Source organism: Petaurus breviceps, unplaced genomic scaffold (genome assembly GCF_028583685.1).
Source record: "Petaurus breviceps papuanus isolate PSGF00001 unplaced genomic scaffold, PetGlider_PUasm1.0 184, whole genome shotgun sequence".
Taxonomy (NCBI): Eukaryota; Metazoa; Chordata; class Mammalia; order Diprotodontia; family Petauridae; genus Petaurus; species Petaurus breviceps.
In genome coordinates this window covers 6,753,539-6,777,564 of record NW_027185793.1, presented here as the reverse complement: position 1 = coordinate 6,777,564, position 24,026 = coordinate 6,753,539, and the positions used below count along the sequence as shown (strand labels likewise).

The window sequence follows — 24,026 nt, the reverse complement described above, 5'->3', positions numbered from 1 at the left end:
AGAATACTTTAAATTATAGCACAAAAAGAGGCACTAAAAACGTATTATATAGGCATTGTTTGAATATAACTCTCATTAGATTTGGCCCAGAAAGGTAATAATATAAACACCCAGTTGGTATAGAAATTTATCTTACTCTATAGGCAAGTAGGAGGGGAAAGGAGAAAAAGAAGAGAAGGGAGGGTGATGCAAGGCAAGTGTGGAAGAGAGGACAGAAGTGAAGGAGCAAGGGGAAAGAAAAGGAGTTGGAGCTGAGAGAAGGGAGTGCAACTTAAGGCAGCAGGGAACAGAAGCAAAACACTGGTGAAGAGGGACAGGTGGAAAGTAGAGAGAAAATTATAAAAGGCGGGGAAAAGTTGGAAGGAAACACACATTTAGTAATCATAATTGTGAATGTGAATGAAAGGAAATCTCCCATTAAATCATAATCTGATAGTAGAGTGGATTAAAAATCAGAATTCTATAATGTGTTGTTTATAATAAATACATTTGAAGAAGAGAGATACAGAGCAAAGGTTAAAAGGTATAGCAGAATACATTATGCTTCAGCTGAATTAAAAAAAAACAGGGGTAGCAATGCTAATCTCAGACAAAACAAAAGCAAAAACATATCTAATTAAACAAGATAAGAAAGAAACTACAACTTGCTAAAAGGCACTAAAAATGAAGGAACATAACTACTAGACAGACAAGCACCAAGTGGTATAGCGTTTGAACTCTTAGAGGAGAAGTTAAGGGAGTTACAGAAAGGAATATAGAGCAAAACTAAACAACTGTGGCACCTTGACTCTTCCCCCCCCCCCAGAACTAGATATCACAAAATTTATTTATTTATCACAAAATAAATAAAAAAGAAGGTAAGGAAGTGAATAGAAATTTAGAAAAGTTGTATATGATAGATTTTTGGAGAAAATAGCATGGGGGATGGAAAGGATTATACCTTTTCTTTAACTGTATTTGGTACCTTAAAAAAACCCAAAAGTATATTAGGGCATTAAAAATAATCAAATACAGAAAGGCATAAATAAAAAGTGCATCTTGTTCAAATCAAAAAGCAATAAAAATGGTGCATAATAAAGGGCTATGGAAAGATAGTCTAAAAATTAATTGGAAACTTAATAATCTGATCCTAAAGAATAAGTGAATCACACAACAAATAATAGGAACAATCAATATTTTTATCAGAGAGGATGACAATGATGGGACAGCATACTAAAACTTATGGGATGCAGTAAAAGCAGATTTTAGGGAAAATTTTATATCTCAAAATATTTACATGAATAAAATAGAGAAAGGAGATCAATGAATTAGGCATGGAATTAAACAAGCTAAAAAGGAAAAAAAAATATTACCAATTAAATACCAAATTAAAAATTCTGAAAATCAAAGGAGAGTTTAATAAAATTGAAATTAAGAAAACTATTGAACTAATGAATAAGACTAAGAGCTGACTTTGTCGGAAAAATTAATAAGGTATATAAAACTTTGGTTAATATGATTTTTTAAAAAAAGAAAGATGACAACTAAATTTCCAGTATCAAAAGTAAAAAGGGTGAATTCACCAGCAATGAATAGGCAATTGTAACAATAACTAGAAGCTATTTTCCTAATTGTGTGCTAATAAATCTGACCATCTAAGTGAAATGGATGAATATTTACAAAATATATAAACTGATCAGATTAATAGATGAAATAAAATAGTTATATAACCCCTGTTTAGCAAAAATAAAATGAACAAACTCCCAATGAATTCCATAAAAATGGTCTCCAGGGTCAGGTGGATTCACAAGTGAATTTTACAGAACCTTAAAAGAATAATTAATTCCAATACTAAATAATTTTTTTTGAAAAATAGGTGAAGAAGCAGTCCTACTAATTTGCTTTTATAACTAATTGTGTTTCTGATACCCAAATCAGGAAGAACCAAAACAGAGAAAGGAAATTTTAGATCAAATCCCTAAATTAATATTGATGTGAAAATTTTATATAAAATATTAGTAAAGACACTGCAGAAATTTATCACCAGGATAATATACTATAATGAGATGGAATTTATAACAGGAATGCAGGACTTTGAGTATTAGGAATACTATCAGTATAATTGACCATATCAATAACAAAACTAATAGAAATCACATAACTATTTCAATAGACACAGAAAAGACTTGAAAAAATGGAGCACACATTCTTTTTAAAAACACTAGAGAATGTAGGAATAAATGGAGTTGTCCTTAAAATTTAAGCATTATCCACCTAAAACCACAAGCAAGCATTATCTTCAGGGGAGTTAAGCTAGGAGCATTCCCAATGAGAAGCAGAAGATGACCATTATCAACACTATTTTTCAAATTGTACTAGAAATGTTAGCTCTGGAAGTAAGAGAAGAAATGGAAATTGAAGAAATAAGAATAGGCAATGAGGAAAGAAAACTAATACTCTTTGCAGATGATATGACGGCATACTTAGAGCACCCTAGATAATCAACTAAAACTTTGCTTGAAACAATTAAAAATTTTAGTAAAGTTACAGTTATAAAATAAACCCACATAAATCATTAGCATTTCTATGTATTACCAATAAAGCCCAGTAACAAGAGACAGAAGGTGAAATTCCATTTAAAATAACTGTAGACAATATAACAATTTGGGGAGTCTACCTGCCAAACAAACTCAGGAATTATATGAAAACAATTACAAGACACTAATCACAAGTGAAATCTAAATGACTGGAAAAATATGAACTGCTCATGGGAAGGCCAAGCTAATATAATGAAAATGTTAATTCTACCTAAATTAATTTATTTGGTGCCATGTCAATCAAACATTTCTAGAGCTAAAAAAATAATAACAAAATTCATCTGGAAATGCAAAATTTCCAACATATCAAGTTAATTAATGGTAGTATAGATATATAAGTGTTATAAGATAAAAAAACTCTATTATAAAGTGGCAATCAGCAAAACTATTTGGTACTGGCTAAGGAACAGATTTATGGATCAGTGGAATTGGTTAGGTATACAAAACAACATAGCAAATGAGTATAGTAATCTATTCTTTGATAAACCTATTGACTCCATAATAATAACTCACTATTTTACCAAAACAAAACAGATACTGGGAAAATTGCAAAATAGTATGGCAGAAAGTAGCCATGGACCAACATCTTGCACCATAAGCTAAGATAAGGTCAAAATTGGTACATGATTTAGACACAAATGGTAATATCATAAGTTGGGAGATCAAGGAATATATTAACTGTCAGGTCAATACAGAGGGAAGAATTCAAGACCAAACAAGAGACAGAGAACATAATGCAATACAAAATGGATAATTATGATTGCATTAAATTTAAAAAAATTTGCACAAACAAAACCATTGAAACCAAGATGAGAAGGAAAGCACAAAGTTGTGAAACAATTTTTAAATCAAGTGTTTCTGATAAAGTTCTCATTTCTCAAATATCTAGAGAACTGAATCACATTCATAAGAATATAAATAATTTTCCAATTAACAAATGGTCAGGGGACATGAACAGGCAGTTTTCCCAAAGAAGAAATTAAAGCAATCTATGGTCATATGAAAAAAATAATGCTCCAAATTACTATTGATTAGTGAAATGCAAATTAAAACAACTATGAGGTGTTTCTTTATACCTATCTGATTGCCTAATATGACAGAAAAATAAAATGATAAATGTTGGTGAAGATTGTGAAAATTGGAAAATTAATGCATTGTTGATGTAATTGTGAATTCTGAAGAAAGATTTGGAACTATGCCCAAAGGGAAATCAAAACCTATAGCCCTTTATGGAACAACATCACTACTTTGTCTTTATTACAAAGATATCATAGAAAAGGGAAAAGAATCAACATGTACAAAAATATTTATAGCAGCTCCTTTTATATTGCCAAAGAATTGGAAATTGAGGGAATGCCCATCAATTGGAGAATGTCTGAATAAGTTTTGGTCAATGAATGTATTGGAATACTTTTGTTGTATAAGAAATGGTTATAAGGCAGGTTTCATAAAATCTTGGAAAGATTTAGATAAAGTGATGCTGAGTGACAAGAGCAGAACCACGAGAACATTGTACAGAATAATGGCCTCATTGCATGAAGACAAACTTTGATATATTTATATCTTCTTAGCAAGGCAAGGATCTAAGTCAATACCAAAAGTCATATGGCAGAAAATGCTGTTCACATCCACAAAAAGAACTCTGGAGTCTGAATGCAGATTGAAGTATAATATTTACTCTCTTTCTTTTTTATTTGTTTGATTCAACATTAGTTCATGCAATTCTTTCCAAGCACTCATAGTGAAATATAATCCAGAAAGGGTTGAGAATTTAAATGAATTTACCATAATTCTAGTCCACACCAGTCCTGATGTTTGTCTCCACCCCCAACTGAAATGAAAAAGAGAACTATCTCTTTTTAAATGCTGTTTTATGATTGATAAAACTATAGCCACTTCTCACTGCATTGTTGTCATGCAAAATAGTGATAATTCATGTATAAGGAAAATTTTGCAAGCTATCCTGATTTTTTTCATTATTTATATCATTATGATACAGAAAGATAATATGATACAGTAAGATAGTATCTCCAAGAGAAAACTGGTGTTAAAAATGGATTTCAATGGCAATGAAAAGTCTTTTTAAATATTATATAACTTTATTTTATTTTTCTGAATACAATCCACGTTGATCCCTTACTTAATGCTGAACCTACCTCATTGTCTAACTATCTGTTCATTACATGATGTGAGTGTGATTGTTTGTGTACATGTGTATATGCACATGTTTGTGCATGGATTTCTTTGTGTTTGATGATAAAGGACCTGTTGATATAACGTCACAACTGTATTCTACTCTTTTTTATTTTTCCACTGTGGATGATTGAATTTATTTCTTTAAACTAAGTATGAATTCCATTAAGAAGAGTCTGTAGCATTCTAAGGCTTCATGTAATTAACACATTTAATTTTCACTTCCCAAGTGTTACACAGGTTCAGCAGAAAAAAAAATTGTGTAGTGATCTGTACATTTGGAAAAAAACCATCCAAATGAGATCATAGCTTCACTTGAACATGTATATTTGTATATTTCACTTAATCTTGTAGAAGTTATCCAGAAATTTGTTTGTTAATACATATATATGACACTAACAGGGGAGAGGTTATATTTAAAGGATACCCATGATGAATCCTTTATAAAATCCTCTCCCCACAGTCAAGGATACTTCCCTTTTCTGGAGGAGATGGGGTAGAGGAAATTTAGGTTAAATGACTGTAAGGTTATGGGATTTAAAGATTGTCCATAACCCCAGAATTTGCTGATATAACAGGAAGGCGTGGGGCAAGAGGAAGTGGAAGACACTCTAGCATGTCTGGAAGTGCAGGAGCAGCAGTGGCAGCAGCAGAGGTGGAGGTGCAGACTCCTCTTTTTGAGCCAGCCAGAATTTCTGCTAAAGACTCCTGCTGAGGACTGCCAGGGATGGGAACTTCAGGGGACCGGAGCTTCTGAGAGCATGCTTCATGGACACTGAACAGTTGCCATGAGTGGGGAGAGGAGGACCTTTGCCTAAGATACACGGTGCTCTTATGAAGGCTTGAGTATGTGGGTATTTACTAGATAAATTACATGTGGCAACTTTATAACTACTGTGATGGATTTGATTTTCTGGTTTTGGGACTCAGTTTTCTAGCATTTCAACAAATGTCCTAGCTCTATTCCCCATGTAGAGAGAGACATATATATATATATAATTTTTTTCAAATGCTTTATTAACTTATGATTTATATAATTCATTTCTGTCAGATTTTGAGATGCAAATTTTCTTCCCATTTTTTCCCTACCCACTGCCCCAAAGTAGCAGTCCCACAGGATATCCCCTCCACCAATCTGCTCTCTCCCATATTTTCTCCCATAGCCCTTTCGACTTTTCCAGTGGATATCTATGCGCCAGTGCCTGTATATCTTATTTCCCAATTACATGTAAAATAGTACTAAAAATACACATACACACACACATACACACACACACACACACACATATATATATGTATGTATGTATGTATTTGATATTAAAACTTTGAATTCCAGATTCATTCCCTTCCTCCCTTGTCTCCCAACCTTACTGGGAAGATATGCAGTTCAATATAGTTTGGACATGTGTGGCTAATGCAAAACAATAGCATAGATATATTGTAAAAAACTGACTATATTTCCCTCCCTCGTATCTCACCTTCCACTTGTTCTATTCTATACTTTGATCCTGTCACATTTCAAACTTGGGTGATCCCAACTTCCCTCCCCTCAAGCCTGCCCTCCCTTTCATCATCCCCCTTCTCATCCCTTTCCCCTACTCTCCCGTAGGATAAGATACATATTTAGTGTGTATTTCATTCCCTCCCTGAGCCAAATTCAGTGAGAATAAGGTTGACCCATTCCCTTTTGCCTTCCTATTCTTCCGCTCCATTGTAACCATTTTCCCTTGCCTCTTCTATATGAGATAGTTTACCCCATTCTGTGTCTCCCCATCTACTCTCATTATATTCCTCTCTCACCACTTAAGTTCACATTGTAGGTATCATCCCTTCCTATTAAATTGGTCTTGTGACCTCTATCTATGTATACCTGTAAACATGTATACTCACATTCACATATGCCCATATACCCCCATATATAGAAATATATATGTGTATATATATATATATATATATATATATATATATATATATATTTCTATTCCCTTCAACTACTGAGAAAAGTTTCATAAGTTACAATTATTGTTTTTCCATGTAGGAATGTTAATAGTTCAACTTCGATAAGTTCCTTATGATTTCTTTTCCCTTTTTACCTTCTCATACTTCTCTTGCTTCTTGTATCTGAATGTCAAATTTTCTATTCAACTCTGGTTTTTTCATCAAGAATGCTTGAAAGTGCTATATTCCACTGAATGACCATATTTTCCCCTGAAACATGACACTCAGTGTTGTTGGGTAGGTGACTCTTGGTTTTAATCCCAGCTCCTTTGACCCCTGAAATATCATATTAGAAGTCTTTTGATCCCTCGGTGTAGAAGCTGCCAGATCCTGGGTTATCCTGATTGTGTTTCCACAGTATTCAAATTGTTTGCTCCTGACTGTTGTAATATTCTTTCCTTAATCTGGGAATTCCAGAACTGGCTATAAAATTGCTAGGAGTTTTCTTTTAGGCATCTTTTTCATCAGGTGATCGGTGCATTCTTTCAATCTCTATTTTGCCCTCTGGTTCTAAAATATCAGGGCAGTTTTTTTTGAGAACTTCCTGGAGGATGATTTCTAGCTTCTTTCTTTGATCATGGCTTTCAGGTAGTCCAATAATTTTTAAATTATCTCTCCTGGATCTATTTTCCATGTCAGTAGTTTTTCCCATGAGATATTTCACATTGCCTTCTATTCATTCATTTGTTTGGATCTATTTAACAGCATCTTGATTTCTCATAATGTCATTAGCTTCCATTTGCACCAATCTAATTCTGAAGCAATGATTCCCCTCAGTGAGATATTGAGATACTTATTTCATCTGGCAAATTCGGCTTTTTAAAGTATTCTTCTCCTCATTGCCTTTTTGAGCCTTTTTTGCCATTTGAGTTAGTCTGTTTTTTAAGGTGATATTTTCCTCAGTCAGGCTGTTGACTCTCATTTCATAATTTTCTTTAATTGTTCTCATTTCTCTTCACAATTTTTCCTCCCCTTCTCTTATCTGCTTCTTAATGTCCTTTATGGCCTCTAACTGGCTCATATTTTCCTTTGAAGCTTTTGGTTCAGGAGTTCTTACTTCACTGTCTTCCTCCTGTTCCATGTCCACAAAATAGGAGATTAATGTTGGAATCTACTATCTGTGTTCTTTCCTTTGCCTGGTCATGTTGCCCCTCAGTCTCTTGACCCCTGGGCTTTTCGCCACAGTAGGACTCTGCTACCAGACAGGGGATCTTTCATCCCAAAAGCTGGTGTTTTCTCAGCTGCCAAAGTTATTAGATGGGTGCCCTCTCTTAGGTATCCACACACTCTAGCAAGATGGACGCACACCCCAGGACTTCCACCCTAGACCGCAATCCAGATCTAAGTTGGTTAAAGCAAGAGTGATTACCCCTCAGACTGGTGCTTGGTCCCCCTACACTCTGCAGGCCAGGAGCTAAAGCTGCCATGTAGTGCTGGCTGGCTGTGCTGGCTTCTAAGCAGCTTCTCACCCTGGGGGCAAAAGCCATGCACTTCCACTTACTGGGTCTCAAAGTCCAGACTGTACTGACCTCTCACTTTGTCCTTCGCATCTATGTGCTGATAATTGTGGAAAGAGCCACAGCTTCTGCTGATCTTGAGTCCCTCTGGCCTGAGGCTGGTCAGGCTCACCCTGGGGCTAAAGCCTAGTCATGGTGCTGGGCTCGGCTCCCAGAATGCTGCACTGGCCAATTCCTGCTGGCCTGCTGGGCTGTCTGCAGTGGGAGGTTAGCTTCTTTGTGTCATTTTGTGGGTTCTGCAGCTCCAAAGTTTCTTTAGAGTCCCCTTTTTACATGGATTGGGGAAAGTGTAACCTGGAGAAACGGGGAGGTCCTGCTTCTATGCCCCCATCTTGACTCGACCTCCCCCCTGATATATTTTTGGATTAATAACCATATCAGCATATTTATAGTTACCACGGTCATTTTAAATATTGGATTGTTGATACAGTGGCTTGCCCAGGGTCACACAGGTAGTATGACGCAGGATTTAAATTTAAATCCTTCTGATTCCAGGGCTGATGCACTATTTACTGCCCCACCTAGCTATCACTTTTAACTTTTTTTTGAGGCATCTAGAGCACTTCTCTTATCCACAAAGTTCCCTATAGAGTAGGTTCAAAGTAAAAACACAAAAGAAGTGTAACATATAATCAAAGAACACATGTAAAGAAGTTGCACCCCCTGATTCCTGGATCTAGAATTCACTTTATCTCCTTATGGATTTCTCAAGAAATTCCCCTTAGGAACTGTGAGAATCACTGTATTTCAACAGCCTTCAATTGACTTTTGTCTCTAACAAAACAGTACTCAATCCCTGAAGCCTGAACCATATTCTGGGAACTGTCCATTGACACATTTAAGCTGGTAGTTCTTCTATGGTCAATTACTACCTATTGTGAGCTATTGTAACTGCCTTAAGGGCACTTCTCTACAAACTGTAGTGGGTGGTGGGACATCTGATATCTTTGATGGATCTCCTGAACTGGTATTATCACCAGGGTACTTCTTTCTAAAAAAATAACATAAATTTTGTTAACCTAAAATAAAAAGAAAGAATAAATCCAAATGCAACTAAGATAGCATGTCATCATAGACACATAATGGCTAGGTAAGGAATAGATTAGCCACATTCTCAACCTAGCCTCTCACAGTAGTTCTTGCCTCACTCAATACCAGGAAGGAAAAAAAAGAGATTGAAAGATCATAGTTGTGGCCTCCCTCCCTCACTTTTTTTTAGTTCAGTTTCACCCCAGTAATTCCTGGAATATAACCATCCAATAACACCAGTCACTTCTAAGCTTCTGAGATGTTGCCCTATGTATCTTCATTACCACCACGATGCTCTCTATGTTGAACAATAATAAAATTGTCGTAATGTTCTTTTTAAGTACTTGCGTAATGAGATTAGTGCCATAGCTTCTCTTACCCACCTCAAATTTAGCCCCTGAGCTTGTGCCACAGTCAAAATATTGGTGATGTCATGACCAATTAACTGGTGACTAGAAAGTGCTAAGTAATTACAGTAAAACTCACCACTGAGGTGGTTGTACCTTTGGATTCAGCCTTAATGATCAAAATCATCAAAGCACCTCCCCAGGGTGGAAAGAAGCAACAACATTTCATTAAGTAGATATACCAGCTTCAGTACAGATTCTCAACTTTGCATCACCTCTCTGGACTTATTAAAGAGTTCTTCATAACAGCCCAATCTGTAGGTTATAAGATCAGTGATAGAGTGGCATTTTGTATCTGCTACTCTGCCTGGCTTCAAATCCATGGGAAAAAAAAAAAAAAAGATGTCCCTTCAAGGATAAGATCATCACTTCTAAACTCACCACCATACTGCTAACTCAAACTTTGATTGACACTGCCTGCCTTAGCCTCCTCTCCCCTCTGACTGGAGGACTGGAGGGCCAAGTACAAAATGTGTCCCAATGCTTTTCTTTATAGAAAGAAAAAAGTAGACTTTCAGAATACTTCATCTGCTCCCTTACCTGGATCAAATTCCATAGAACAAGATGCGTCCACCCATAGCATGCCCTGCCATGTCCCTATCCCCACCCTGATTTCCTGGTTACTTTTGTGTGTCATGTCCCCCTTTAAACTTTAAGTTTATTTAAATCAAAGATTGTTTTTATTTTTATTAAGTATATCCCCAAAGTTTATTACACTGCTGCTCATTTACTCAATAAATATATGGATTGGATGGATAAATGGATGGATGGATGACATAGCCAGACTGTTTTTTTTTTTCCTTTGGGAAAGTCATTTTGGCAATTCTATGAGAGTGAACTAGAGTGGGAAGAATTTTGAGGTAGGGAAACCAATTGGGAGGTTTTTTAAATAGTCAATATGAGAGGTGATAAGGGTCTAACATAGGACAGTGGGTGCTAAAATAGAGATAAAGGTACATTAACGTATGATCAAGACATTATTAAAGGAAAATTGTGTGCAATCTAATTTATTTATTTCATAATTATATATGGAATCTAATTACTAGGTAATAAAATTTCCTTTCTATCACCATCAAAAAGAAAATATTGTTCTGGATGTATAGACCATTGATTTGCTCTGCCCTTTGTAATTACATTCTTTGAAATTAACATTGCAAGTAGAACACTATGGAAAATAGAAGTCTATACTTGTATAAAGAGAAGTTCGCACTTTTCTTTAGGAAATGAAAATAACATAGAAATATATCAATAAAATTAAACTAAAAAGAATGAAGTTTTGCAAAAATAAGTTCAGATCTTTGCTGCACAATAATTGAAGATAATCTAGTAGCTTAAGACAGAAGTCAAGGAATCCACCCCCAAATCTTCAAGCAAAAGATGAAGTTAGGCAGTAAAAATGGCCCAGGAAAATAGGGACCTAAAGAAAATTATTTGATCACACAATTAGGGCAAAAGTATCAAAAGTCTGGCATGAAACAGCAGCAGGATATTACAGGACCCTTGAGAAGGAGTGAGTCACTGCTTTTAAAAGGTTGGAAGCCTTTCAAAATAAACCTGAATTCTTATCTCACTATGATAGCCATGTGAGCAGCTAGGTGGTACAGTGGATAGAGCACCAGGCTTTCAATCAAGAAAACTCATCTTAATGAGTTCGTATCTGACTTCAAGCATTTATTAACTGTGTGACTTTGGGCAAGCCACTTAATTTGGTTTGCCTCAGTTCCTTATCTCTAAAATGAGTTGAAGAAGGAACTGGCAAACCACTCCATTATTTTTTCAAGGAAAACCCCCGATTATATCACAAAGAGTTAGACATTACTGAACAATGGCCATATTTTTATATCATTTTAAGAATCTTGATTGTCACAAAACCACAATAACTAGTACTTGTCAAAGATGACAAAGAAGGCTACTGTATTATGCCTGACTCCGAGCCGAGCTGAGATGTGTGCTTTTCACACTCTCTTTCATTTTAAAATGGATCTGTGGAAGAACATTTAAAGTCCTGAGTTCACTTCCATTGTAGTGCTGTACACAAATAAATTTGTGTTTATGGAGATGCATAGAGCTTGCAAATAAATCTGGATTCCCATCTTGTCATATTTTCATACACATCTTCTGAAACACTCATAAGGCATCCTTCACCTCTTGAATTTCTTACCTCTTCCTTTGGAACTTTCTTCTTGAAGACAAGCCCATAGAACTCATCCTTCATCCATAGTCACACATGGCTACTTCTCCCCACTCTTGCTTTGCTATTGCCTTCTCCCATTAGAATGTAAAGTCTTTGGAGGCAGAAAATGTCTTTCCTTTTTGCTTGTCTTTGTATTCCCCAGTGATAAGCACAGATCTCGATGTGTGTGTGTGTGTGCATGTGTGTGTGTAATAAATAATTAATTTTTAATAATTAAATTATAAATAAAATGTTAATAATTAATAAATATGTGTTAATGACATGATATAACATAGTTGTTCATTCATCCCTAATAGCTTCCCAGATTTCCACCCATATCAATTAGGGTACAATCTACAATGCAGCAATGTAAAACTTTATTCAGGCAAGGGTCTTAATATTCCAAATATCTGAATGTTTCACATAACAGCCTTTTTATTTATTTATTCAGCATTAATTAGATACAATCAGAGATAATATAAGACACAATCTGCCAAATACTAATAATCACCAATTTTTACTTACAGAACTAATCAACCAGCCATAGCCAACTGAACAATCTCATATAAATATGCCTATTTCTATATAAAGCAAGTGTATCCAAATATGTGACCTTTGAAGGAGAAATACATTCCTTGCCCTAGGGTTTAAAGTTAAAATCTAAAATCTAGATGAATCAATCAACAAGCATTTATTCAGAATTTACTATATAATGGATGCAGTAGTAAACTCCGGGGATACAAAACACACATATACACACATAAACACACACAGAGCATTCCTTTCATATCAATGATCTTACATTCCATCAGGGAGATAATATACGTATGTATGTATGTGCAGAATAAATGCAAATTAATTTCAAGTTAGTGAAATAAATATTAATCATGATCCTAGTTCCTAATGGACACACTTCTTTTAAAAAGTAAGAGAAGGGGTGGTAGGCAGTTGCTATATTGTATCATATGCCACATTAAAAAATTATGCTAAAACCTACATTATATATAACAATGCAACCAAATACTCTCTAAGTCAAGTTCTCAAACTTGTGTTATTTTTATGGCAATTTTTTACTTCAGTTTATCCTTGCTTCTATGTAGTATCACTCTTGATTTTTCACTTAATGGTTCAAAGCTGCCATTTGAAATCCCAGTAAGTTCATCATGGATATTTTGTGACTTGATGTTTTCCTATAAAATTCTGGCTTTGTCCACTGTTTGTTGACCTTAGCTTCCATTTCTTCTTTCTTCTCCTTCAGGTTCTGGAATTCTGGCTCTGCTTCACCACCTCTTCATCCAAAAAAGCTGTCAAGGTCACTCAGTATGAGGTGGCCTACATCCTCTTGGGCCTGGCTGCAACTGATGTTTTCTATCACCATAGTGATAGGAGGGTCAATGACAGATACTGTGACCTTTAAATCCCCATTATACTAGAAGTAATCCCATTCTAAATACTATAAATTTGTTTATTTACTTTATAGGAGAGATTTATCACTGTGGATTCTAAGCTGTCAATTTCAAATGACTCCAAGAAATGCATCAGGTAACAGGGAATTGGTTTCTTATTTTAAAAACACATTTAAAAATTCTCAAAGCTGGGGTATAGCATTATGAATGAACTATCACTCTCTAATCCCAAGAACTATTAGACAAAAATGATTAAATCACCATCAATCATAACAAAGTGACAGAAATAAACAATGTCAATGGAAAAACAGATTGTTACAAGATTAGTACCTCCTGCTTTGAAAGCAAATATCTTGGCTTTCCCTCATTTATTTTTTTTTATATCTACTTTGGCCTTGACTCAAAATTTAGATAACAGCAAGATATGATTATCTTCTGACAAAGTTCAATGTCATTTAAATATTATTGTTTTGAGGTCAGAGGAGTGCTTAATAACTCCGAATCATCCCAAGGATTCTGTAATATAAAGGGAAGTGGAGAAATTAATGAATTAGGAAAAGTTTAGAGGGAAAGACAACATTTTCAGCATTTGTAATGGCTCTCATAAATCGATATTATTAATACATTTGGTGATTTCAATTCAATTCACAGAAATGACTCTTAAGAAAAATATATGTGAGACTTGATATCTGACACTTCGAAATATCAACCCCTTTCACAGAATTGAATTTTCCAGGTGACTGTGCAATTTATAAATGGGGCACACAGAAATTTTGGTATGTTTTTGGAAAATGAGAAACAAGTATGTACACAATCAAAGTTCTGGTTTAAAAGGAAATCTTGTTTCCTGACCTGAGCATACTTTACAAGGGGTCCCAGTATATTCATGCAAGTTTCTATATCCATTCTCATTTCCCTTTTTCAATTCATTATGTAGACATTAATATCTGGTAGGAGAAGAAAAGAAGTCAAGAGTAGTGATGAAAGCTCTAGATCACTAGTTATGAAGAAATACAGGTGAGTGAATTAATGGTTGGAAGAAAAATAAAAGAAACAAACACTTATTGCCCACTATATGCTGAACATTATGCTTAGCTCTCTTCAAATAGCGTTTGATCCTTACAACAGTTCTTGGAGGTAGGTCTCATTGTAATCCTCATGTTACAGTTAAGGATATTGAGTCAAATAGACCTCTGTTGCATGGCTTGCCCAGGGTCACACAGTCAGTTATCATCTGAGGTCATATTTGTCTTTCCAACATCAGGCTCAAAGCCCTATCCACTGTGCCATCTACCTGTCAGTTCATTAGCTTGAAATGATGAGACTCAGTATGACCATAGTGACTAATCTGTACATCATACTTTACAAGAATAAAAACTTATAATTTCATCACAATATTATATTTGCTGTTTTTCTAATGAAAGTAAAAATAAATTCTACCTGAAGAGAAAGGGGGAAAAAGTATAATGCAACACAATGATCAAAGATATTTATATTTTTTACCCCTACTAGGATGAAATATAAGAGAAAAATAGTTTTCAAATACAAAAGTGAAGCATTCATTTTCCTGATCTATATACAATTAAGGGTTTTAGTCATTTGCAAAAGAAACATGCTGATAAATGTACAGATACTTAAAAAGAAATAAGTGTTTACACTCCATTTCCCAGTACAACAGAACAGATTTTTTGAAAAGCCCAGAATATGTTGCTTGATAAATGAAAACCATATGGGTAATGCAACCATCCTCTGAAATCAGAAGTACTGACTGGTGAGAAAATTAACTAATTACATGAATCAAGAATTTTGGGAAATACCAGTCTAACAATACTGTTCTTTTATTTTTTAATGGCATTCTTCCCTTAAAAAACAAAGTAGTATGTGAAATGCAAGTGGGAGTAAAGATGCCAAACTTTGTCAAGATGACTTAGGAAGTCAACATTTAGACTTTGAAAGGAAAATGTTACAAGAAGATATAAGGTAAAGAATTTTAAACTCTAAAAGAATTTTACCACTCACTTCACAGCTGATTGAAAAAGAAAATCCCGGCGACACAGAAGAGATACTGTTTGTAGACAGTGGATAAACTCTGACACACCATTTGATTTTGCCGCCAAAAAAAAAAAATTACACAACATTTTTCAAAGTCATTCTTTAAAAAGAAAAAGATTAATTCTGTCCTCATTCCCCCAATCATTCTTAGAGATGGACTCCTTGCTTCTTAGCAGCCACATGTGTGGTAGAATTCAAGTGCATCAGAGATCATGAATTCTCTGGCTGCTTCTTGCCATGTGGTAAATAACATCCAAGTGGGTTTGGCATTTTAGAATGAAGTGGAAACTGAGTAATTCTTTACTCCTCTTGTCGCAAGATGTATGCAGGATGTAGGGTGCTTTAGCAATTTTTTTAAATAAAAGAGCCAGATTGTTGTTTTTATTCTTCTCGTATCAACAGGTAACTCCTATTTAAATCATTATTGCTCCTACATATCCATTAATGAATGCAGAAGATCTGGTCTTTCTCCCCTTTGTCATTATGCTGGTTTTGATCACCTGGCAGTTAGTGAAGGTGGGCTCAACTAGGGGAGTTTCAGTTGTACTGCTTTTTCCATGTTATGCTTCCTTTAAAGAGTAAGTTCTCTATGTTAGGTTCAAGGTGGGATGTGTATGAGCTTGTAGTCAATCTCATGTGTTTGAGAGGTGTAAAGGTCCTAGGCTCAATATGTGAAGCTGGCTGACAGCAAGAGAAACTTATTAGAAAGGATAGTAATTGACAAGAAGATTGGCCCAAGCCTAGCTCCTTTATCAGCAGAAATGTACTACTATTTCCAAAGATAATTGTTGAGCTGAACTGAAACGTAAAATGCATAATTGACAAAACCATCACCTCATCTTCTAGTGAGGCTGAAGTGCTGCTACCTTATTAATTCACTCTAATAATTGTTTGCAATTGGGGCAGCTAGGTGGCTCAGTGAGCAAAGCGCTGGCCCCGGAGTCAGGAAGACCCAAGTTCAGTTCTGGCCTCAGACACTTAACACACACACACACACACACACACACACACACACACACACACACGTAGCTGTGTAAGCTTGGGCAAGTTACTTAACCCCAATTGCCCTCCAAAAAAATAAAAGCAAAAAATAAATAAATAAAAATAATTGTTGGCATTGTCATTTGCTTAGTTTAAACCTTGTTGTACACTTGTTAGGGTATGGTATTGTTATAGGAATGTAAATTTTAAGATTTTCCCTGCCCCTAGGCTTAAGTGCCCCTGGACCCTGTGGTGGGAGGCTTGTTTCTCAGGAGATACTTTGTGATTGGGCAGTGGGTCAAGAAGTTTGTTACATTCTCTGAGCTAGGAGAAGGCTATATAAGCCCTCATGTGAGGCTTTGCTTTGGGGCTCACTTTGAGAAGTGTTGTATCACTTGGCCAGATGAGACTCTGGGCATCCGTTGAGAGAGCCCCAGGCTTTGAAAACCCAGATGTTGATGCTTCCCTCTTGGGTAACTGTGATTTGGTATGGATGTAATGGTTGGACAGTTTGGAAGCCTATCTACTTGATATGTTTTTTCTGTTTTCTTGTAACTTCTGTCTGTATACTCTGAAGTTCGGGGTGCTCACCTTTTCCCCCTGAACTCGGTAAATGATATATTTTTGATTGGTTAAAGTAAGCTTGTTAACCCATATTGAGTTACTTTCCTTTGGAAAAGCAGATCTAAGAATCTCTTTTGACAGCCACCCTGGGGATGCTGGGGTGCTTGCTGCTACAGGTATTTTATTATTTCTTTTGTGTGGAAGAAATTTAAAAATGTCCTATACTTGGTTCCTATTGTATATTGAGTATCAATCTACTCCTCCCTTTTGGAAGAACACTAGACTCACTTTAGCTTTCCTCCTGAGATGGAGCTAATATATTGACAGTAAAGCTTCAATGTTGGACACTGATTTTGTCTACTCAACATGGTTGAACTGTCTGCAAGTCTTTAGTAACTTTACATTTTGGTCAGACTATTGAAGTGTAGTCTACAAACAAATAGTAAATCAACTAAATCTTAGGAGTAGGCAATTTCTCTAAACATGTGAATATGCTGCTAAACTATTTCAAAAAGAAATTTTACTTTCTTTTTTTTGTTAAATGTTTCTTCCTCAAAATGACTAATATGGAAATGTTTTACATGATTGCCTATGTATAACTATAAAGCCAAGCACAAGCAGCTCTCCTGAGGTCTGCTGTTGTAAATAATTTTAAGGTTCTGATCACATAATATGGTAATCTCTATTTATTCAGCAGCAAACTAAAGCAAAATATCCAGAAACTAAAGTACAGCCAATATAACATAGCGACATATCAGTAAAGTGGCCACATACTCTTAAACTAAAAATCACATTTAGTAAGTCACAATCTGAATCAATCAATATAAAGTACCCATCTAAGGTCTTCCTTCATTTTGATTGGAGACTGGCTTCCACTCATCTTAAGCTAAATCATCCTTAAGGAGCAATCATCTTAAAGGAGTACAAAGTACAAAGGTCTTCCTTTACTAGGTCACATTTTTTTCTTTTCTTTTTTGCCTTTTGGAGGGCAATTGGGGTTAAGTAACTTGCCCAAGGTTACATGGATAGGTTTGTGTGTGTGTGTGTGTGTGTGTGTGTGTGTGTGTGTTTGTGTTAAGTGTTTGAGGCCACATATGAACCCAGGTCCTCCTGACTCTGGGGCCCACACTTTACTCATTGCACCACCTAGCCGCCAGTTAGGTTACATTCTTAATTTTGTCAGCACTAAGTATCCAAGTAGAGGTCTTTTCATCTTTACTTGAGGCTGACTCCCAAACTCCATGGTTCCTCTTCCATGTTCCCAGCTCTTGCCTGAATTCACCCAACAGTCACCTGGATTCACAGGTAGGCAGCTCCTAGGCCCTACTCCAGCTTCTGGTCTAGATCCTGGTCCAGCTCCCGAGCCAGCTCCATTCATCAAACTTAGCAGAGTTATAATGATGTTCATACACATTTCCAGCACTATCATGAATTCACTTTCTGCCTGTGAAATCAACAGAGACAGAATATACAGAAAAGAGAGGTTTTTTTTTTTTTTATTATTATTTTCCTTTGGCAAGTTCCTCCCAGTCTGGGTTTCACGGGTTCATTTTCTAACAAAGACCTGATAAACACACAGGTGAGGCTCAAAGACACTTGAATAACTGAATAGGGAACTAAGTACTACTTTGCTTGCCATTACAATAACCTATATCAGATTGTTTATCATCACAGAGATGGGGAAAGAAAGGGAGGTAGGGGTAGAATTTAGAAATCAAAACTGTAAAAAAAATGTTTAAAATATTTTTACATGTAATTGGGTAAAATAAAATATTATTTTAAAACATTTTAACTGAAACTTGCATATCAGATACATGTTCCTGACTATAGCTGTAGCCTTCAGCTTAAAAGAAAAAAAGAATGAAATACTATACCAATTCTATATGCTATAGAAATGTGATGTCTCAAAACAATGTTACCCAAGTATTCTTCACTTCCATCTTTTGATTCAAAGAATTTGAGCTTAGCTAAACTCATTTTTCTCCTAGTTGGCCATGTTGTTCTGCTAGTCAAGCATAAAATAGCACCTACAGTTTTTTGTAGCTGTTTTTTTTTTTTTTCAGGACATAGTAATGGATATCAATAGCCTCAGTCAGTCTCCTCATCCAGTCATGTATGGAGGATGGTTTCAAGACATTTTAAACAGGAATTAACTTAACTTCCATGGTGGCAGGGAAGAAGCAAGTTAAGATATAGCTCCCACCACAGCACTGTCTCCATAACCCTGAGGGTAAAAAAAAAACAAAAAAACTGGGCCCTAGTTCTACATGAAGTGATCGGGGGCTGCTAGTTCTGTACTATTCTTCTCTTCTGTCAAGACAGGATCTGATTTCAGGTCACTGATTAAGGGAGGTTTTTGAAACTTACCCCTTTCCCTCTTCTTCAGAGCTCTGATTGGTTTCCTTTCTATTAGTAGCACTTATGACTGGCTTTCTTGGGGCATTTGCTTTTCTTATCTGGTCCTTTTTTTTTGCGACTCTGACCTGTACAGAAGATGTATTTGGCTTTTTCTTAAGTATTTCTTTGTCCTTGGTCTTTCTAAGAATACATTTTGGATATTTGTGGATGTTTCTGTGGGGTTGTGTACTTCTTCACAGCACTTCAAGCAAAGTAAATGAAAAGTGAACAATAATGGGAAATAAAGAAATATAAGTATTTACACTTAAAAGGCTTAAACTAGAGATGCAGAGGCAGACCCAAAAGGGGCCTGATCAACTCAGACGGCAAGTCGTCCCACCTACCACAAAGGCCACTACCAGACCTATCACCAAAGAGCTGGGACTGGAAAGAGCAAGGTAAGAAGCAAATATAGGAGCCCCTCTCCTCCACAGCAAATACTCCTGGGACTAATATTTCATAGCCCAGAAATTTAAAAAAAAAAGGCCCTATCAGGACCTTCAAAGATCAGGATGACAGAGTTAACCTCAACTGCTCCAACTGCCCCCCTCTGACATGGAAAACATAGCAATTATTGCCCCAGGGCAAAACCCTCTACAGTAAAGTCTTGGGATCCCTAGAGGAAGGGTGTGGCTAAGGCCCTGCCTCAAAATGGGCAGAAAGCAGACTACAAAGACAAAGACTCTGGAGTCCTAATATCCTCAGAGGGAGGGACCAAACTAAGAGGGAGACAATGTGGACTCCAAACCCACAGCTGAAACATTAGCAGGTAATGGGTCCCAAGCACAGAAGGCTCTCCTAGATGAGGTCAAAATGATGTTTGAAAACCAAATGAGATAGATAGAAGACAAAATGAATAATTCTCTCAAAACTAAAATAGCAGAAACATTATAATGAAGAAAACATCTCTCTAAAAAGAAAAGTGTATGATATGGAAAAGCAGCTCCAAAAACTAACCAAGAAAAATGATTTGCTAAAAACTAGAATCAACCACATTGAAACAAATAACTGTATGAGGAGCCAAGAATTAGTCAAACAAAACAACAAGAATGAAAAATTAGAAAAAGAGGTAAAATAACTCAAAGAAAAAAATAACTGACCTGGAAAACAGATCCAGGAGAGATAATCTGAGAATCAAAGGCCTACCAGAAAATCATGATGAAAAAATGAGCCTGGACAACATTATCCAGGAGCTCGTTAAGCAAAAGTGCCCTGAGATACTAGAACCTGAGGGTAAAATAGAAATCGAGAGAATCCACTGGACACCTGCTGAAAGGGATCCCAAAATGAAAAGTCCTCGAAATGTTGTGGACAAACTCCAGAACTACCAGATGGAAGTGAAAATCTTTCAAGTAGCCAGAAAGAAACAATTCAAATATTGAGGGTCCACAGTGAGGATCGAACAGGATTTGGCAGCCTCTACACTAAAAAATGGGAGGCAGTGGAATACAATTTTCCAGAAGGCAAAAAGAACTTGGGTTACAAACAAGGATCACATACTCAGTGAGACTGAACATATTCTTCCAGGCAAAGAGATGGTCATTCAATGATATAGCAGAGATCCAGACCTTCCTGATAAAAAATCCAGAACTCAAATGAAAATTCAACCTCCAATTACATGATGCAACAGTGATATAGAAAGGTAAACAAGGAAAACACACACACCCTGCTATTTTATAAGAGGAAACTGGTAGTAGACAACTAGAGGGTATGAGTATAAAACACACAAAATGATGATTAAAAAAAAACTTATTAAGACCTACAAAGGGACTGCAATGGAAGAAAGGGAATGAATGAAGTGGAAAAGGGTAAATTATGCCACACAAAGAGGCATAAAACTTTATAGCAGAGAAAAAGAAGGGGGGTAGATGGGAAGGAGCTTTTCCCTCATTGGTTCTGGTGTAAGGAGGGAATATCAACTTGTTAAGCATAGAACTCTATGGAGAAGAAACAAAAAAAAAAGGATCATTTTAGAGGGAAAGAGGGGAGGGAGAGGAGCTTCTCATGAGATTTGTTCCTGTCACTCTGGGGGTGAAGAAGAAATAACATAATTCATTAAGTATAAAAATAGCCTACAGGCAGTAGGAGGGGGAAAGGGTTATGAAAAGGGGGGGGGGTGGTTAGTAGGGAGGGAAGAAGTAAGGGGAAAGGGGAGGAAAAGGGATGGGGACTGATAAGGGAATACTGAGGGAGGCAATGGTCAAAAGGACAACTATTAAGCTGGGGACAGGAGAAGGGGGGGAAATATGAATATTAACAGGAGTGGGAATAGGATGGAGGGAAAGAAACAGAAAACAATCATACCTGTAAATATAAATGGAATGAACTCTCTGATAAAACAGATATGGATAGTAGATTGGATTAGAAATAATACTACAATATGCTCTTTACAAGAAACACATCTGAAACAGAAAGATACACACAGGGTAAAAGTAAAAGGCTGGTGTAAAATATATCATACCTCAGGTAAAGTAAAAGAAAAAAAAGCAGGTGTAGTAATACTTATCTCAATAAATCAAAACCAAAAATTGAGCTAATTAAAAGAGATAAGGAAGGAAACTATATCCTGTTAAAAGGCACCAGTGAGAATGAAGTAATATCGTTACTTAGCATATATGCACCAAGTGGTATTGCATCCAAATTCCTAGAGGAGAAGGTAAAGGAATTAGAGGAAGAAATACATATCAAAGCTATAATAGTGGGAGATCTCAATCTCCCCCTCTCTGAACTTGATAAATCTAACCTCAAAATAAACAAGAAAGAAGTTAAGGAGGTGAACAGGATTTTAGAGAGGATAGGTATGATAGATCTCTGAAGAAAACTGAATGGGGATAAAAAGGATTATACTTTCCTCTCAGGTGTTTATGGCACATTTTCAAAAATGGAGCAAGCTCTAGGGCATAAAATCCTCACAATTCTATGCAGTAAGGCAGAAATATTAAATGCATCCTTCTCAGATCATGATGCAATAAATATTATATTCAATAAAGGGCCATGGAAAGATGGAATAAAAACTAATTGAAATTAAGCAATTTAATCCTAAAGAATGAGTAAGTCAAAAAGACCCCTGCACACCTTTATCATGTATGAGTGCATACCTATCCATAGTGGTTAAGCTGGTGTTCAGATTAACACTGCCTTTTGGGAACTGTACTGAATGTAACATGGTTTCCAATCTGATGGGCAGGTGCAAAGTGATAAGACAATTGGAGGTGCAAATGACATTTTCAACATGTTCTGTAGTGAAACTAGAGCTGGATAGCATGTTCCCTGTGCTGTACTTGTAGAATTGGAACCAACTGTTATTGATGAAGCTCAAACCAGATAGCTGATCACTGGCAAGGAAGATGCTGCCAATAATTATGCCCGTGGACACTATGATATTGGCAAACAAATAATTGACATATTTCTGGACAGAATTTGGAAGATTGCAAATCAGTGCATAGATCTTCAAGCCTTCTTGGTTTTCCACAGCTTTGGTGGTTGGAGTGTCTGAGGTTTCACTTCTTTGCTCATGGAACTTCTGTTCATTGATTATGTCAAGAAGCTCAAACTGGAGTTCTCCATTTACCTAGCCCCTTAGCTTTCCATAGTTGTAGTGGAGCCCTACTCATACCTCTCTTGAGGTCTCTGTGCCTTCATGGTAGACAATGGGGCCACATATGATATCTTTTGCAGAAACCTTGACATTGAATGCCCAATCTACACTAATCTGAATTGCCTTATCAGTCAAATTGTTCCCTCCATTATTGCCTCTCTTCAATTTAATGGTTTTCTGAATGTTGCTCTGACAGAATTCCAGACCAACCTGGCACCTTATCCCCAAATACACTTCTCTAGCCACATATACCCCAGTCATATCTATTGAGAAAGCCTACCATGAGCAGCTGACTGTAGCAGAGATCACCAATGATTTATTAGAGCCTGTCAACCAGATTTTGAAATGTGACCCTCACCATGGTACATACGTGGCTTGCTGCCTGCTCTGTCATGGTTATGTAGTTCCCAAAGATGGTGATGCTGCTTTGCCACCATAAAGCCAAAGCATAGTATCCAGTTTGTAGATTGGTGCCCAACTAGCTTCAAAGTTGGCATCAATTACCAGCCTCCCACTATTTTTCCTGGTGGTGAACTGGACAAGGTATAGCAGGCTATGTGCATGTTGAGAAACACTACAGGTGTTGCTGAAGCCTGGGTTTGCCTGGATCCCAAATTTGATCTGATGTATGCCAAGCATGCCTTTGCCCATTAATATGTAGTGGAGGGCATGGAGGAAGAAGAGTTCTCTGAGGCATGGTAGGATATGACTGCCCTAGGGAAGGATTATGAGGAGGTTAGAGCAGATAATACTGATGAGAAAGATGAAGGTGAAAAATATTAATTTCCATGTTATCTTTATCATTATATTAGTTCTGTCTTTTTTTTTTCTGTCCTCTGAAATAACTAAATGTCCATAAAAGTGTGATACTTGAAAAAAAAAGTTCAATAAGAATTTTCTGATTTATCAAATGTTGCAAGGTTAAAACTGAAAAAAAAATCATTAAATGAATTATGACTTGGGATTAGGACAATTAAGACAAATTCCAACAATTTCTGAAATGCCCCTAAATATACTTCTGCCATTCTGTATTACATATTATGTGAAGAGGAATTCTCAGCATGGGGGTTTGTGAAATCAAAATATCAATTGTGCAAAACATTAAAGAATCTCTACATCCTGTCATATCAAAAAT

The 24,026-nt window shown here is 36.2% G+C and overlaps 1 pseudogene; it reads left to right on the top strand.

Moving 5' to 3' along the window:
* Positions 1–19,578: 19,578 nt before the first annotated feature.
* LOC138161205 (tubulin alpha chain-like) lies at positions 19,579–23,674 on the top strand (annotated as a pseudogene).
* The last annotated feature ends 352 nt before the right edge of the window (positions 23,675–24,026 follow it).